The 15110-nt window shown below is 40.5% G+C and overlaps 1 protein-coding gene across 1 annotated transcript in view; it reads right to left on the bottom strand.

Moving 5' to 3' along the window:
- The window catches only part of LOC124254104 (talin-1-like), a 126268-nt gene extending 125205 nt beyond the window's left edge, over nt 1-1063 (bottom strand). The window contains exon 1 of the mRNA XM_046687980.1: nt 997-1063. The gene's annotated coding sequence lies outside the window, so the exon portion shown is untranslated. The remainder of the gene's footprint in view (nt 1-996) is intronic.
- Nucleotides 1064-15110: the final 14047 nt, after the last annotated feature.

Genomic DNA, 15110 nt, shown 5'->3' with positions numbered 1-15110 from the left:
GTGACAAGTGAACACTTTAACCACTAGGCTACCCCACAGCCCCCAATACTTTCTGAATAAAGGCACCTATCACAGCAACAACAGCAACAGCAACACTGACCCTGATTTACGAAACACACAGAAGGAGTGTTAGTCTCTCGTACAGACCCTGAAGCAAATATATCCAAGAAAGCCAACGCAAATCTAGAAAATGTGGCAAGTCTAGATTTCCACAGCTCTGAAAATGAAGAAAGTCTCAGGGCTCCTTTTCATTATATATATATTTTTACTATGAACTTTTTTTTCAGTAAAATATGTTCATTTCAGAGACTAGATGTTAGTCTAAAGGAGTGTAATGATAAGGTTCAACAGTCATTTACTTGAAACAAATAATAATGAGATTTCTTTGTGACATGTTAACTGTCAGTAGGAAATTCTTCTGTATCATTTCCGAATTTGAAAGAGATGATGATGAGATGAAGCTTTACGTCGCATCGGCAATTTTTCAGCCAAACAGCAATGAGGCCAAGTCCGACCATATACCAAAATTTGAAAGAGAGTCTTACTTTTAGGACATTTTGGATAACGGTCAATGTCCTACTTCTACAACATGAACGTCATTTGCCAGATAATATGACACCTTCGTGACTCAAGTCAACTTAGATTAGGAAATTCCCTTGTATCATTATCAAATTTGAAAGAGAGTTTTAGGATATACTGGACAAGTCAACATCCTAGAAAATGAATGAACCTCAAACAAGTGAATGCCAGCTACAACTGTGACCTTGAACCCTTCATTCCAGCTGAGCTCGGTGCAGATGATCACGGGATCACAACACTTCACATCCATCACAATTTGTTCACATATTTAGTTATATACATCCATTCTGCAGCAGTAGCAGCCCTGTATCACGAGAGACGTCCAAGAAGATAAGAGTAACAGTCTAACAGAGTTATCTCACACAATGAACAGATACACACAAACTTCACAGCTACGGGAGAAAACACAACACGAACCTGTGACCGATTTAAATCCTAACTCCACACCAACTAGAAGTCCATGGAACCGGTAAGCACCATATTCCTCAAAGTGAGGGGAGATTCCTGCGAGTGGTGTACAAGGCAGGATCTACGTACTACAGTCATGATTCACCTGCTCCCCCTCCCTGGCTATTATAGGAACCTGCACCCAGAACTGCCTCCACATTACGTTTATCACAGAACACTCACCGGAGCACACAGTGCTGCAGTGTTGGTAGATATTGCTGGACTCATAAATACACCTATCTGTGCCAAAAAATGTCTACTTGAAGAAAATGTGTTTGGCCCAAACTGGATCTTTGGGTCAATTATGTTGTGTTATTAGCTGAGGATCATGAAAGAAAGTCTGCAGACTGATATGTAATACTCCTGGAATGTATGAACGAGTCTGATCAAATGTATACTGTGTGTCAGTCTGTGTTACTCGTCCAAGCAGTCAGATGTTTAAGCCTTAGAAATGTATCCAAACTGCAGCACGTGATGTCAAGTCAAGTACTACAGCTGTTGTAAAGGGAAACTGTCAAGTACTAAAGTTGTGGAATAGCAACATAGTTGAATACTACAGTTCTGGAATAGCAACATAGTTTAATACTACAGTTCTGGAATAGCAACATAGTTTAATACTACAGTTCTGGAATAGCTACACTGTTCAATACTACAGTTCTGGAATAGCAACGTAGTTTAATACTACAGTTCTGGAATAGCTACACTGTTCAATACTACAGTTCTGGAATAGCAACACTGTTCAATACTACAGTTCTGGAATAGCAACACTGTTCAATACTACAGTTCTGGAATAGCAACATAGTTTAATACTACAGTTCTGGAATAGCAGCATAGTTCAATACTACAGCTCTGGAATAGCAACACTGTTCAATACTACAGTTCTGGAATAGCAACACTGTTCAATACTACAGTTCTGGAATAGCAACATAGTTCAATACTACAGCTCTGGAATAGCAACACTGTTCAATACTACAGTTCTGGAATAGCAACATAGTTCAATACTACAGCTCTGGAATAGCAACATAGTTCAATACTACAGCTCTGGAATAGCAACATAGTTCAATACTACAGCTCTGGAATAGCAACATAGTTCAATACTACAGCTCTGGAATAGCAACATAGTTCAATACCACAGTTCTGGAATAGCAACACTGTTCAATACTACAGCTCTGGAACAGCAACATTGTACAGTACTTTAGTTCTAAAATAGTAACACACTCATGTACTACAGCTCTGGAGTAGCAACCCAACCAAGTACGACAGTATTGGAATAGTAAAATACTCAAGTCCTACAGTATTGGAATAGTAAAATACTCAAGTCCTACAGTTCTGGAATAGCAACAGTCAGACAGATCAACTTTTACAGGGATGCAAGGCGCGGTCATACGGTGCAGTGCTCCATATTGTAATGGATAAGTCTACAGTTTCAACTGTCTGTTGAGCTGGCAGCAGGCTTAGATTAATATACTGCAGACATGCTCAATATGACGATATACTGCAGACATGCTCAATATGACGATATACTGCAGACATGCTCAATATGACGATATACTGTGGATTTATTGTCAACAGTATCAAGATACAATATATATATATATATATATACTCTGCAGATATATACTTCAACAACGCCAAGTGATTAAGATATACGCTCTACAATATCAAGATATACTTCTGATATCCAATCCACCATATCATGATATACAACAGATATACTCTCTACAAAATGTTATACTGTGTATATACTCTCATGAAAATCATGATATAATGAGATATACTCTTGAGAATATCGAGAGTATATATTGCATATTTACCCACAACAATATTAAGATATACAGTGGATATATTCTCAACAATAACATGATATAATGTGCAGATAAACTGCCAACAATATGATACAGTGTGGAAATACTTCCAACAATAACATGATATTCAACAAATATATTATCAACAATATCATGACATAACAAATATATTATCAACAATATCATGACATAAAACAAATATAAATGACAGACTGGGGATGCATTCTCAACAATATGAGGACAGAGCATCCTTGTGCTTAACCTATAACAGTTCAGGGCAAAAAGGTACATTATTACACTATACCAGGGTGTTACATAGCTCTTCAAAACTGGGAGTCCTGGGGACTCGGGGCATATGTTTGGGGGAGTCCATTTCCAAAATTGGGAGTCTATCAATCTCGGATCCGCATGAAATCAATGATCATGGATGCTTCCCATTTGATAATGATTATGGGGAAGAGCGAGCTGTATTTCTGAAGTATATCAGGTTTGGCCATACACTGCCGCTGTCAGCGTCAACGACGTCTGCTTCTACTGTATCTGACTTAATCAAAACCTAATTTCTTCTACTTAAGTTATAACCTATAACAGCGTGAGTTTAGTTTTACGCCGCACTCAGCAATATTCCAGCTATATGGTGGCGATCTGTAAAAAATCAAGTCTGGACCAGACAATCCAGTGATCAACAGCATGAGCATCGCTCTACACAATTGGGATACGATGACATGTGTCAACCAAGTCAGCAAGACAGACCACCTGATCCGGTTAGTTACGACAAGCATGGGTTGCTAAGATCAATTCTAACCCGAATCTGCACGGGCTGTTATAACACTTAACGGAAGCTGCCTACATATTCATGTTTTGGTTGCAGGATTCCAGAAGAGTTCAATGGTCCCGATCCACATAGTGTTTGTAAAGTTATGACCTTTCGCAACTCTGTGGTTTACCAGAGGTGTACAAATGTCGCAGCACTGTCTCCACCAGACCCAGGGCCTAGATTTTCAAGCTCCCTTATTGCTAAGATAGTCGTAAGTGCCATACATTAACAAATTGAATAAACTAATGAATAAAATCAACAACAGCATTCATAAAAGTTGTCAAACTTACATATAAAATTTCTATTTCCATCTTTTTGTGCGATCATGTAATGCAAGTCAAGTCACTGACAAGTGACATCTCGCTCTCGCCGCCTCAATCTTCAACTTCGGACCACGATGTTTAATCGCGAAAAATACATACATGAAGCATTTTGTCACAGGTCATAACCTAGCACGTCGTCCAATAAGTTCCATAATTTACGTATTGGTAGCGATTTCTTTTAATATGTTCAGAATAGCATTATTTTACCCAAAACTTTTGTCCAAATCTAAAGATTTCGTTTAAAGAGGGCGGTATCCATTGCCGCATAATATGATTGGCTGCCTTAGGTCCGTGTCTGATTTTGACCAATCACAACCCTTATAGCAGACTGTGGCGAAAAGCGTCATTAGAAACCAATCTTTATCCAATAAAATCGCTTCTTACAACTGTGAAAAATACTCTTGGCAAGGGTACAGTGATATTGTTGATGTTCAGAGCTTTTCGAGCGATGCCCGACATCAAGCGATTTGCGCACATGTTATTCATCTGTGAAGCTTCGAAACGGAGGTATTTTCAGTTGTTATGTCATTTTACCGGCCGGAAAGCCGGCAGAATGTCGGGAAATAGGCTGACCATACATATTGTTTAAGAAATGTTTTTATAATAATTTTCTGATTACGTGAAAATGAAAATATAAAAGAAAAAGGCCGCGGGCAATTTATGACATGTCACAAATGGAAAAAAATACGCCATAGTTTTTGCTCCTTTAAGTTGGTTTATCTGGGCGTTACAAATGTAAGCTTGCATTTTCATTCAAATATAAATTTATTTAAGTTGTAGTTGTATTATTTGAATAATATTATAAAAATAAACTTCATATTTATCAACAGTAGAGTTAGATCTTTTAAATGGTGTATTGGATGTAGTAGCAATAACGTTTTTACAAGCTTATAATTTCCTTCTTGAAAGAGTTAACTAACTGACTGAGTATGGTTTTACCCGCTTTTAGCAATATTCCAGCAACATCACGCAGGGGACACCAGAAATAGGCTTCACACATTGTACCCATGTGGGGATTCGAACCGGGTCTTCGGCGGATTTAACCAATGCTTTAACCACTAGGCTACCCACCACCGTTAACTATCTTACATTAACTTCCACGACTATCTTAGCAAAGAGAGCTAGGCCCCAGGACATTAAACTGCCACAAGATGCCTAACTGATCACTCAAAATGGAAAACATGAAGTCCCAAGACTGACTGACTGAGTTTAGTTTTCGCCGCTTTTAGCAATATTCCAGCAATATCACGGCGGGGACACCAGAAATGGAAGCTTAACACATTGTACCCATGTGGGAATCGAACCGGGTCTTCGCGTGACGAGCCAGCGCTTTAACCACTAGTGAAGTCCAAGAAATGTCAATAAGAGAACTGTATAAGGATGGACGTTGGTCAAGTGGCTAACTGGTGGTACTTACAGTGTAGTTAGTATCAGTGTCCCATGTGTGTTGGAGATGTCCACGGGCAGCTTGAGGCCTGAAACACATGGATAACGTCAGTATATATCACAGTCAGGGCTTATAGGTCTAAATATCTACATATATACAGGAGAGACGAGGAAAGAGTAGGAATACAATTATAACTAATATTGGTGTACAGATAAATAATGTCAGTATACAGAGCTGGTATAGTGACAGTGTTCACGAATAGCGTCAGACCCTCAGACAAATCTGGCAGATTCGCCAAAGGTCAGATGGAAGTCCTGGGGTGGAAATAAGTTTCAAATTGCTAGTGTACTCGGTATAGTGGCACATGTAAAGTCACTTGCCCTGATTATTTTCCCACTATACCAACCGTTTTTTCTTGCTGATTTTTTAACTAAACAACATAATAAACATTGGAAAGTCAACTGGACACCGGTACAGTGTGATATACAGATTTGCTTGCCCGACAGAAAAAACACTGGACTCGGACGTCCGGGCAATGGGTTATTTCCACCCTGAGGTCTACAACTCGCTGCCCCAGTGTCCGACTGTATATTTCTACAAATGACTTTGACTAAAGTTGTTATATGTGACATGTGACACTTGTTTGCTGTTTATAAATCTTATGTTTGTTAATAATTTCAATGCCAATTACAAGAAATGTTAAATCTGAAATGTGTGTTTATTTTTTCTTCTGTGGGTCCTGTGAATTTTCAGTGGGTCGGACAGACATCTGAAACTTACAGGACCCAACGTCCTGTTACTTTGAAACACCATTAGTGAACACTGTTAGTGAGTGAGTTATTGAGTTTAGTTTTATGCAGCACTCAGCAATATTCCAGCTATATGGCGGTCTGTAAAATAATAAAGTCTGGACCAGACAATCCAGTGATCAACAGCATCAGCATTGATCTACGCGTTGGGAACCAATGACATCGTCAACCAAGTCAGCGAGCATGACAACCCGATCCCGTTAGTTAAGCCTCTTATGACAATCATGGGGTACTGAAGATCAATATTCTAACCTGGACCTTCATGGAAATGATAACTGTATACAGACATTATTCAAATATAGAGAACTACCGTATATGACCGACAATAAAGTTGGATCTGACTATAAGTCGGGCCCCTTCTCAACCCTCTAAATTCTTGCCAAAACCATGTAACTCAAGTATAAGTCGGCCCTTTCCTATGCATTATCGGTAATACCTGTATACAGAGATTATACCAGTATACAGGGCTGGTATAAGTTTCCAGAACATAAATAAGTGTTGAGAACGAATAATATCAATAATACCTGTATATAGAGATGTATGTCTACAAAGCTACAATAAGTATACATAGCTAAAATTAATCTACAGAAGGAATAGGATATAAAAAAATACAAAGATATAAATAAGTAAACCGTTAAAAGACAATAACACATTGCCGAGTCTCCTTACCACGGCAATATTCACAGACACGCACCTACAGGTAGTGTGCCGACCAGATCATTCACTTGGCTAATTGTTGGTAATCAGGTGTAGTAATCTAATGAATGTATTACCAGCCAGTCTTCTCTCACTGACACACATGCGTACAGTTACACCTGCAGGTGTGGGACAGTGACTGAGTGAGTTAAAATTTTACATCGCCATAAATTAAATCACATTTGTGATGTCATTCCATTGTCTTCTATCCATTATATTTTCAGGAGTGGAGCAGTGAGTGCCAGTTCCAAATTAAGACTTTGATCATTCGTTTCATTTGGCTTTTAAAATAACCAATACTTTGAGTGAGTGAGTTTAGTTTTACGCCACACTCAGCAATATTCCAGCTATATGGTGGCAGTCTGTAAATAATCGAGTCTGGACCAGACAATCCAGTGATCAACAGCATGAGCATGGACCTGCGCAATTGGGAACCGATGACAGTCAAGTCAGCGAGCCTGACCACCCAATCTCTTCCGACAAGCATGGGTTACTGAAGACACATTCTAACCTGGACCTTCACGTGTTATCAAGGGCTGGAAAAACTGCAAATATTTTGGAATGTTTCTAGCCAATATGATTATCCCATTGTAACAATGCGCACCCCTGCACCCCACCTCTGGATCTACCTATGTTCTGAAATGTCATTTTAGCTGGCAGTCACCATTATAGACTATAGCTTAGTCTCTGAATATATATATAAGTTTGATAGTAATAAATAAACCCACTTAAATTGAAAAGGAGCCCAAGTCAGATGGGAGATTCATAACCTTCATTTCAGGATTTAGCATTGCCAGGCCTACCAAAGAAAACGTTCCCACTGTGCAGAAAAACGCAGAAAAGAACACATTAATCGTGGAAATAGCAACATAACCATAATACTTGCTACTGAAACAGTAAAAACGGCAACGAAAGACTATGAAACTGCAACATTCTTATATCAGCGAACTTTGACCTCTACTGCGCATGCGCATTACGATACACACTTCTTTCCATTTTCCGAGCATCCGTGACTCGCCTCACGTAGAAAGAGTATTAAATATGTCGAAATAATTGCTGTCAATCATTTCATACGAACTGGAAGTAAACTAAACAAGTGTGCACACAAGAATCATGATGATAAATGCCAAATAACACAACAGAATTACTTCAAAAAGGGAATGTAATCTCTGTCCAAGCCGGAAAATATCAACATGTGGTCGGAGTTCCTCTTCCTTGTGCGCTTGCGCAAAATCGAAGTTGCAGGCTCTTCGTTTTTTTATGCAGTTTTAGCGATTTAAAGTTGCCAATTTTACTGTTGCTTTCTGCATTTTTCTTCCCAGTGGCAAAGTTTTCCTTGGTAGGCCTGATTGCCAGGAGGGCCAGGCAGTAGTGAAAATAATGTGGTTCAGGGACTGTGAGACAGACTACATTACACGGAGGGCTAGGCAGTAGGGAAAATAATGTGGTTCAGGGACTGTGAGACAGACTACATTGCAGGGAGGGCTAGGCAGTAGGGAAAATAATGTGGTTCAGGGACTGTGAGACAGACTACATTACAGGGAGGGCTAGGCAGTAGGGAAAATAATGTGGTTCAGGGACTGTGAGACAGACTACATTGCAGGGAGGGCTAGGCAGTAGGGAAAATAATGTGGTTCAGGGACTGTGAGACAGACTACATTGCAGGGAGGGCTAGGCAGTAGGGGAAAATAATGTGTGTTTGCAGGGACTGTGAGACTGTGAGACAGACTACATTGCAGGGAGGGCCAGGCAGTAGGGAAAATAATGTGGTTCAGGGACTGTGAGACAGACTACATTGCAGGGAGGGGGCTAGGCAGTAGGGAAAATAATGTGGTTCAGGGACTGTGAGACAGACTACATTGCCAGGGAGGGAAAATAATGTGGTTCTAGATGAGGTTCAGGGACTGTGAGACAGACTAGGGACAGTAGGAAAATAATGTGGTTCAGGGACTGTGAGACAGACTACATTGCAGGGAGGGCTAGGCAGTAGGGAAAATAATGTGGTTCAGGGACTGTGAGACAGACTACATTGCAGGGAGGGCTAGGCAGTAGGGAAAATAATGTGGTTCAGGGACTGTGAGACAGACTACATTGCAGGGAGGGCTAGGTAGTAGGGAAAATAATGTGGTTCAGGGACTGTGAGACAGACTACATTGCAGGGAGGGCTAGGCAGTAGGGAAAATAATGTGGTTCAGGGACTGTGAGACAGACTATCACCATCAGTACCTCAGAGTGTACCAAGTCCTCCCCTGTTCTCAGCATCAGATGCCACAGTTATAAGTTCCCTACCCACATTATCTCCGCCATCAGTCCACACATAATCTCCCTGATCACCCTGGAAATAGCATTACCTGCTGGTACACATTAGAAGAAGGAGGAGTTTGGAGGATGTATCAGGACACGGCTTAATTATGCCGGTAGTATAAACACAGATATAAATACCCAGCTGGATCAGCTCCCATGATCCTGTGCAGATTCCTCCCAAGTGAGTAACACATCACACATAGTAGCACCGATATCGAGGAAATTATTTCCACCCAATTCCAAATTTCTCATACTTTGTGTTTCATGTTAATTGGTTCATTCATGAAAAATGTGTGCGGCCCATATCTGGTGTCGCCCGACGTGATATTGCTGCAATATTGCTAACAGCAGCATAAAAACTAAACTCATTCATGGCAAATGTGTGCGGCCCATATCTGGTGTCACCCACCACAATATTGCTGCAATATTGCTAACAGTAGCATAAAAACTAAACTCATTCATGACAAATGTGTGCGGCCCATATCTGGTGTCACCCACCACAATATTGCTGCAATATTGCTAAAAGCAGCATAAAAACTAAACTCATTCATGACAAATGTGTGAGGCCCATATCTGGTGTCCCCACCACAATATTGCTGCAATATTGCTAAAAGCAGCATAAAAACTAAACTCATTCATGACAAATGTGTGTGACCCACCATATTGTGCAATATTGCTAACAGCAGCATAAAACCTCATTCATGATATTGCTGCAATATTGCTAAAAGCAGCATAAAAACTAAACTCATTCATGACAAATGTGTGAGGCCCATATCTGGTGTCACCCACCATGATATTGCTGCAATATTGCTAAAAGCAGCATAAAAACTAAACTCATTCATGACAAATGTGTGAGGCCCATATCTGGTGTCACCCATCTGGTGTCACTAAACCATTCATGATATTGCTGCAATATTGCTAAAAGCAGCATAAAAACTAAACTCATTCATGACAAATGTGCGGCCCATATCTGGTGTCACCCACATATTGCTGCAATATTGCTAAAAGCAGCATAAAAACTAAACTCATTCATGACAAATGTTTGCGCTATCTGGTGTCACCCATATATTATTGCTAAACAGCAGCATAAAAACTAAACTCATTCATGACAAATGTGTGAGGCCCATATCTGGTGTCGCCCGCCATGATATTGCTGCAATATTGCTAAAAGCAGCATAAAAACTAAACTCATTCATGGCAAATGTCTAATGCATATCAAACAATATATTTGGGGATACACTTTCTCAGTCAAGCATAGAATCTAGTACTTTTGTACATCTGGGATTGGAACCCACAATACTGAGGCAATTAATCTCCAGCACACGAAGTCGGCCATCTGACCCACTCAGCCAGCACACCTTCCACATATGAGAATTGAGAAACTTCTCCCTAACCTCAAAAACCATGTGACCGCCTCCGTGGTGTAGTGGTTAGAGCGTCTGCCCGGCGTGCGGAAGGTCGCGGGTTCGATCCCCGGCCGCGTCATACCAAAAGACGTTAAAATATGGTACTTGTTGGTCCCTGCCTGGCGCCCGGCATTAATGGGTACAACAAGGACTGGTCGGCTCGGAGTCAGTATAATGTGTCTGAGTGGGATATTCATGCTTCACTGCGGCATGGTATCACAGTGGGCTAGCACTATAAAACCAGCTTCAGTCTGGGCTAGTACAAGCAGCCGCACATACACATACACACGCATGCACGTCGTCATATGAGCGAAATATTCTCAAGCACGACGTTAAACCCAATTCCACCACCACCACCATTAAAAACCATGATCTTGGTGGTGGCGGCGGTGTGTGGTCCTGTGCATAAAGCCAAATCAGTTGAAGTTAAGCAACGTTGTGCGCGGAGAGTCCTTGGATGGGTGACCGTGTTTGGCAGTTTGACTCCTGAGAGTTTCTAGGACTTCAGTCCTGCCCCACAACGAAGAACGTGTGATACATGTGGTCTCACTCTAGGCAAGTGAGTTATTCGAAAATTGCCACTGTTCACCCAGCAGTGAATGGGTACCCGGTAGGATAAGTCATATGACTGTTAACCTTCTAGCACCTCACAGGTAGCTTGGGTTATCCGGGGTAATAATGTGTTAGCACCCCGAGTATGCACAAATGCGTGGAAACAGGCGTGTTATAAATAGTCATTGTTATTTCTTTCACTAACATTCCATGATGGCTGTACAAGCAGCAGTATAATCTGGAAGCTGAAAGTATATTTGTTTTTGGTTCACCAATCAAATTTAAAGCAAAACATTTTGTAAACCAACCAAGATAAAAATACATTAAAGCCAAACAGTTTGTACAAATTGAGAGAAGATAAAAAAGAGACCAGGCTTGTCTTTGGTACTATTATACTATTGGTACCTTACTATTCTTTCATACTATTGGTACTATTGTTTATTGGTACTTTGGTACTATTGGTATTGGTAGAGAGAGGTACTATTGGTACTATTGGTAGTGGTACTTTGGTACTATTGGTACTTTTGCTTGTCTATGGTACTATTGGTACTATTGGTACTTTGTTACTATTGGTACTTTGGTACTTTGGTACTATTGGTACTATTGGTACTTCGGTACATTCTCCATACAAATGCCAATGCATCCGTGAAAATATGTCAGATGAATAAGACTGTTTTCCAAATTTCAATAATTTGTTAACTTCGTACAAAACGAGTCAACACATTATCTCGTATTTCCAGCCCCATGTCAGACATCCCCTCACCCTGATCAGGACGCTATCACTTCAGAGTGGACGATAATTGCTTTTCATCAAATTTTGAAAAATATGGAAATGGTAAATTTCCATTTGTTTCCACGGTAACGTGGTGACAATATGTGGTGGTGGGAGTATCCCTCTAAATTGCTGAGTCTGTGTCATGAGATAAACAAATACATATGGAGTATCACAGACCGGATCATGACGTTCCTGTACAGGACAACCTGCTTAAACATTAGTAACTCAGTTTCAGAAAACTATGGGTCTATGGAGAGTGAGTGAGTATGGTTTTACGCCGCTTTTTAGCAATATTCCAGCAATATCACGGCGGGGGACACCAGAAATGGGCTTCACACATCGTACCCATGTGGGGAATCGAACCCGGGTCTTCGGCTTGACGAGCGAACACTTTAACCACTAGGCTACCCCCATCGCCCCGGGGTCTATGGAGAAATATATGAGAGAACATATAAGAGAAAGATATATCTATTTTCTAGTAAAACAACAATTCAATCAGTTCCAAGTTAGGTACTTCTGGTTACAAATTTGGCATGGTTACATCAACACGTAGCAGGCTTTATCAGAGACTACACAGTATGTTAATGTCGGTTAACGATCGGTGCTATTTGACTATATTGATCGTTTGTTTGCTGTTTAATGCCACATCAGCAATATTCCAGCTATAAGGCGGCAGTTAGACTAAGGCTTAGTCTCTGAATATATATAATTTTGATAGTAACAAACAAGCCCATTTAAATTGAAAAGGAGCCCCAGGGAGACCAGAGATTCCTGAACCTGAGGAAATCTAGACTTGCTTTATTTAGGGCTTTTAGCACTGCAGAGAGAGCTTGGCATTAGGGAAAATAATGTGGTTCAGGGACTAGCCGTCAGTCTGTAAATAATCAAGTCTGGACCAGACAATCCAGTGATTGATACAAGCATCGACAGGGATTTACATGCAGTCCTATATTTGAGGGTCCCTGGGACTCATACTCTTAATTTTCAGGGGTCCTGGACAACAAAATTGGGGTCCAGACACTTAAATATTATTACTAATACTGTTATTGTATTGTGTATCATGATCATCACATTGTTACAGTAATTAAATTGCAAATAATACCATAACCCAGCTAGTAGCAAACTCAGTGATAACGAATTGTCACTTGATTGGAATTTTTACAAAAAGTATTTTGACTTTTTCCCTATGGACACGCTAATATATTTTGTTGCATCCATTGTCAGTTTTTGTGCTTATAGGATGCAGGAATTCGAGTCCTGTAAATCCCTGCATCGATCTATACAATGTGGGATGCAATGACATGTGTCAACCAAGTGAGCGAGCCTGACCACCCAGCCCCGATAGCCGCTTCTTGTATAGTTTGCAAAACTTGTCAACTATTCCATATTGTGATAGTATTAACCCATCTTGATATTTATATTACAGTATAAACATTGTAGTCAATGTACATTATGAATGTTCTGAAGAATGAAGTTTGTTTTTTATTCTAACGCGTACTATTGAGGTGAGGTGAAATTGGATCTAACGTCGTGCTTGAGAATATTTCGCTCATATGACGACGTGCATGCTTAGCCCAGACTTAAGCTGGTTTTATAGTGCTAGCCCACTGAGATACCATGCCGCAGTGAAGCATAAATACCCCACTCAGACACATTATACTGACTCCGAGCCGACCAGTCCTTGTTGTACCCATTAATGCCGAGCGCCAGGCAGGGACCAGCAAGTACCATATTTTAACGTCTTTTGGTATGACGCGTCCGGGGATCGAACCCGCGACCTTCCGCTCTCCGGGCGGACGCTCTAACCACTACACTACGGAGGCGGTCTCGTACTATTGAAACTATTGATTGTTATGCATGCTACATGGACAACATCACTGGTGTCTTACGGTTCCTGTCTACTTGCACTCTCATAAGGCATACAACTGCAATACATCGATAGTCTGAGATATTGCTACATTCCGATTCGGGTTAAAATTGATTTTCCGTAACCCATGCTAGTTGTATGAGGCGACTAGCGTGATCGGGTGGTCAGGCTCGCTGACTTGGTTGACACATGTCATCATATCCAAGTTACGTAGATCGATGCTCATATTGTTGATCACTTGATTGTCTGGTCCAGACTCGATTATATACAGACCGCAATCATATAGCTGGAATATTGCTGAGTGCAGCGTAAAACTAAACTCACTCACTCATTATTGCTACATTCCATACTGTAGGATTGCCGTTTTTGAATTTGGTACTGTGACGATTTCTGTTTGTAAATAATAATGCTTTGAATATATTTGTTTATAAACTAAAACTCATTTGGACTTCGTACTTGAAATATCCATGAATACAGACTTGTTCTCGTCACTATATGGCTGAAATAATGCCGATGTGACGTAAAGCCAACTCAACTCAACTCACTCACCATACTGTACGTTTAAGACCATGAGACCTTGATTTAGATGGTTAATTTCAAATACTACTTTCCTCAAGATTAGAAATACATACCAACTGACACAAGAAGGGAACACCAGCTGTCTGGGATTTGAAGCCCTCTATCACAAAACTGAATAACAAGTGCTCCAAGCTAAATAGTCTTAGCACTGTATTCTTTTTTCACATTGATTTCTTATTTGATTTTACCGATCTTTTTTCAACATTTCTTGATCATTTCAGTGAACATGTCTTTCTGTTTTGCACTCAGATATTTCATGAATAAGCGAAACATTAAGTCAATGGATGCTGATCTCCGAATAGCATGAATGTTTGATGTGATGCTGGGCTGTAAGTCGGGATGTTGTACAGGAAGAATGATAACAACCTCTTATTATATACATGAACAGTGGCACTGGACACGGTGGTGTGGTGTTACTGCATTCCTGGGTAAATATCACTCGTATCATTACCGGGGCTGTCTAGCAGGGCGCCATGGCCTGTGCATATTGCTGCATGTAGAATGTCAGATGTCGGTCAGTGTGTATTACAGACTACAGAATGCTAGATGTTGCCATTTCTGTACCAGATCAAAGAGTCTGTCAGAGAGCGTAAAGAAGCGTGTGTGCGAACGTGTGCATGTTTTGTTTGTCGGTTTGTTGCTTAATGCCACACTCAGCAATATTCCAGCTATATGGCGGTGGTCTGTAAATAATGGAGTCTTGACCAGACAATCTAGTGATCAACAGAATGAGCATCGATTGGGACATGATGACATGCGTTAAC

The sequence above is a fragment of the Haliotis rubra genome, unplaced genomic scaffold (genome assembly GCF_003918875.1).
Source record: "Haliotis rubra isolate DU_JTF1 unplaced genomic scaffold, ASM391887v1 Scf1149, whole genome shotgun sequence".
Classification (NCBI taxonomy): Eukaryota; Metazoa; Mollusca; class Gastropoda; order Lepetellida; family Haliotidae; genus Haliotis; species Haliotis rubra.
The sequence above is the reverse complement of the archived record's forward strand: the minus strand, read 5'-3'. Positions and strand labels throughout refer to the sequence as shown.